This window comes from Cryptomeria japonica, chromosome 8 (genome assembly GCF_030272615.1).
Source record: "Cryptomeria japonica chromosome 8, Sugi_1.0, whole genome shotgun sequence".
NCBI lineage: Eukaryota > Viridiplantae > Streptophyta > Pinopsida > Cupressales > Cupressaceae > Cryptomeria > Cryptomeria japonica.
This window is the reverse complement of record NC_081412.1, coordinates 643,721,781-643,726,230: the sequence shown is the minus strand read 5'-3', so window position 1 is coordinate 643,726,230 and position 4,450 is coordinate 643,721,781.

The following is a 4,450-nucleotide window of genomic DNA, read 5'->3' as shown; positions in this document are numbered from 1 at the left end:
AGACTATTTGTGTGTTATGAAGGCACAACAAACGGTGAACAAAACAAAAAGGCTAGTTGATGGTCATACCGGTTACATAGACTAAACCGGTAGTCAATCTAGGTCGAAAAAGTATGTCAAATCAACATAAGAATCCAAGTAAAGGAGGATGTCGACAAGCATGATAGTTGGATGCCAGGTGGAGGTATTGCACAGGTCGGTGGAGTGTCCATTGATGAAACAAATCTGCATGCAAGTCGGCTTTAATGAGGAGCTCGCAAGTCACGGTGGATGGCAGAAGCTTGTGGCTCGGGGAAGGAAAGCTAGAAAAGCAATCACACTGATCTTGCAAGAAGATTTGATCTTCGTACCTGGTAGGTGAAGGAAACAACAAATCCATTAATGGCGAGTGACAAAGAAAAGCATAAAAGTGAGGTACAGAACTCCAAATTTAGAAAATGCATATTGGAATGCGATGTTCAGTTGGTGATTAAACATTGTCATAAAGATCATATCTTTGAAAAGAAGATTGCATCAGAGAAGATACAGATTGAGATTGAAAAGGAAAACCTAACATGACAGTGTTTGAATGTATTCTTGGTGGGAAACTATGGTGATAAATATATGAGCTCAAAATAGAGCAAGGCGATGCTTGTAGAGAAGAGAAAGAGAACTTAAGTGCAGAGAAGGATTATTTTGCCTTAGAATTTATTCTAAGAAAGGTGCAGAGTGAGTGAGCAAGCAAACCAGTGAGAGGGTTTAACTAGTAGTGATTGAGTGGCGGTATAACTGTAGCAGGTCCAACAGTCAAGCAAACTGGTGAGGTGTGATAGATTAAGACAACATCCAAGTGTAACATAGTATGTTGTGAGACTGTGAGAGAGAGAGAGATAAGAGAGGCCAAGAATCAAAGAGAGTTATCTCACAACCGGTAGTGTGAGATCATGTGTAGAAGAAAAGACTGTCAACTGACAGTAAGATATTTGATCAAGAGTTGGAGCATTTGCAACAAGAAGCCTTAACTATATCTAAATTGCATTTTAATACATATACATCACCAAGTTGGAGGTTGGTGCAGGGGTTGGTGCTCCTTGGGTTGGTGCCCTAAATCTTTGTAATCCAGTGTTTTACTTGTGAGGCTGGATTGGAGCAGTAGTCTCTACCAGCATTTCTCACCGATGTTTTTCTCATATTGGGTTTTCCTTGTATATCTGGTGTTGTGAGTTGCATTTGTGTGATTTCTCTTTTTAGTTTCCTTTTTGCTTTACCAAATTGATAGTTTGGTGCTTGAGATTAACCGGTATTTTGAAGTTGCTTTAAAAGTCAAAAAGTTTAGGAACCACTTATTCACCCCCCTCTCAATGGTACTTTGTGTTCAACAAGACCCCATAAAGGAATGGGGCTTATCAGCTTTGCACCCAGTAACAGACTCTGTCAGGGACACCAGATCCGTTTTCCCATCAGTGAAGATAAAGCGCAGATGATTGAGAAAAGGAACGAAAAAACCCCAAAACACAACCAGGAGCACAAACGAGACACCTCCCAACCAGCAAGGATAATAAACACCTCTTTCTCCAAACCAGGCAAAGCACAGAGCAAGGTAGGGACAAGAGCTAGCCTTCTGCAAGGAAGAGCCAGAGATATCTGCAGTCATTCAGATCACCATTTTTGCCTACAACGTCCCCATCTCCTGAAACTTATGGAAATGACCATTTTCTCCATAAATTTAAATTATTTAAAAAAATAAAATTGCAAGGGACATTTACATCTGAAGTATCAAATAGCATAACATATCATAACATAAATATTTCATGTTTCATACTTTGATATTATCAAAAGTTGTTAAACTATGTTTGTAATTCTTCTGGATTTGATTGAGTAACCAGAAAAAAATTACAAAGATGTCAATATGGACTGTGGAAACTTCATGCATTCAATTGTTAAATTAGTTTGTCTACAATTTTCATTAGAAGAAAATAATACTCTTAATACAATAATTTCTTAAATTATTAGTTCCATGAAGGATACTAATGCATTCATTAAATTATATTTTCTAATTAATTTAATCAATAAAAACATAATTTTAAAAAAATTCAACAAAAATCATAAGTCTAAATTTAATTTTTAGTTTACATGATTATAAAAATACTATTTTTCTTTACTTTTATTAGATTGTGTAAATATAAAATTTATTTTTTGTTTTTTAAAAAATACATATTTTTTAATACATTATTCCATATACGGTCATTATATCCTCATTGACCGTACCTTCGTGTTGGAATAATGAAACCGCCACGTGCATTTTCAATGGGGCTCTAGTTACTTAACGTCTTGTCTTATACGTATAAGTACATTTGTACACCTATCTATATCCACAACATGATCGGCGATATAAAATGTGCTAATCTCAGAGAAAGAATTCTACTTATAGGGGTGTGATACAATAGATTTGTGTGAAACTTGATCGTAGCATAACTTTTGTTAATGAAAACCTATACCAATTTATTCTTTTTAAAGTGTTTGTCCCACTTTCATAACGTGCTTCAACTACCTCTTTTTTGTTATAAATGTTTATGGATTACACTATGTGAATTTTTAATGCATCAACGTTTTGGATCAAACTCAATAATCTATTTTTCTGCATACAACTCACTCATCCTAATGATGGATCGTTGAGTTTGATCCAAAATGTTGATGCGATAAAAATTCACAATGTAATCCAAAAACATTTACAACAATCATCATGAACTCTCGAATTCTAATTTCTCTTACCTCTTTTTGTTACATGTGAAATTAACATGGAATCTTACTTTACATTAGAAATTTTATTAGTGGGTTGTTTATTAATTATTGGTTAATGAGTTTAATGTAAATGAATTTTAAATACTTGTTACGTAATCATGAGAATTCCTATTATCACATATATAATTATACTATTTTTAATTTTAGATAAATTAATAATTTATCTACTTTTAATATAATCATAGATTTGTTTTCTTGTTTTTAATAAGATTATTAATATATATTTTTTAAATTTGATTTTTCATATTTTAAAGTTAAGTTTTTTTAGATATGGTTGTTATTTATTCTCATGAATATTAAAATTTCAATTTCAATGCGTTTAGGGTTGTATATATAGTGACACTGCTCTAGTTATTTAAAAGATCAATTGTGATGTATTGAAATGTATTAAATACTCAAAAAGAATATATTCTCATTTCATTTTGTAGGTGCATCAATCATCCACTATCATTATTGAATGAAATTATAGATCAGGAATTTGGGAAAACGTCAAAGCAATATCAAATTAGGACAATCACAAAACCTAAAACTGCAATGAAACCAATCATAATCCAATCAATGAAGACATAAAGACAAGATATTCAAATTGAATGAAATTGAAGCAAACCGATGCAAATATCTCCTTCATGTGGCTCCATTGTTCTTCTTTCTCCTTCAAATTATTTTGTTTGTGGATCTCACCTACAAGTGCAAAATGCAAGTATGAAAGCAAGCAAGATTGACAAGATGAAAATTGTAGCATAAGGATACTAGAAGCATTGTTGATTGATCCCCTTTGATTGAAGAAACTCATCCAATTTATAGACAAATTGGAGAGAGGACAAGATTAGCATGAAATTGATATTAGAGGCAATTGATTTCAAAAATGGCAAAATTGAGTTGAAGGAAGAAGGTTATGACACCTTCTATGTCATGAATTGTGACATATTGCCAATGCAAAGGTTAGAGGACTAAAAGCCTATGGCATCTTGCTATGCCAATGCTATGACGCATGAGAAATTCATGCTTCCACCGAAGCACAAAAATAGGGAGAGACTAGAGAGGAATTGATTGGCAAAATGAGGTGGAAATTAGGAATTAGGAAAATTAGACATGATGAAATAGAAATTAGGTGAACTAGGAAAATTAGAAATGATGAAATAGAAATTAGGTGAATTAGGAAAATTAGAAATGATGAAATAGAAATTAGGTGAATTAATTAACAGGTTTTCATCCATTAATTAATTCATGAAAGAGACCTAGGACTAAATAAATAGATTTATTTAACCCACAAAGAATAAGAAAAGGATTAAATGAGCAAATCATAAAACCCTAGAAATAAGAGGACAAGGAATTAGGTCAAGACAACAAGAAATTAATGTAGGTTCGATCATGTTTCTGACTGACAAAGGACCAATGTTGATAAATGATTAAAATTGATTGACAAAAATCAATGACAAATTGACCAAGATTGACAAGGAGATCAAATTGAAAAAAGCCAATTGACATTATTAAAGAGGACAAGGATCGATGATGAATCGATTGCAAAATGACAAAATTGGAAAGGACAAGGATCGATGACGAATCGATCGCAAAATGATGAGATTGACAAGGAAAAGGATCGATGATGAATTGATCACAAAATGATGATATTTGACAAGGACAAGGATCGATGATGAATCGATCACAA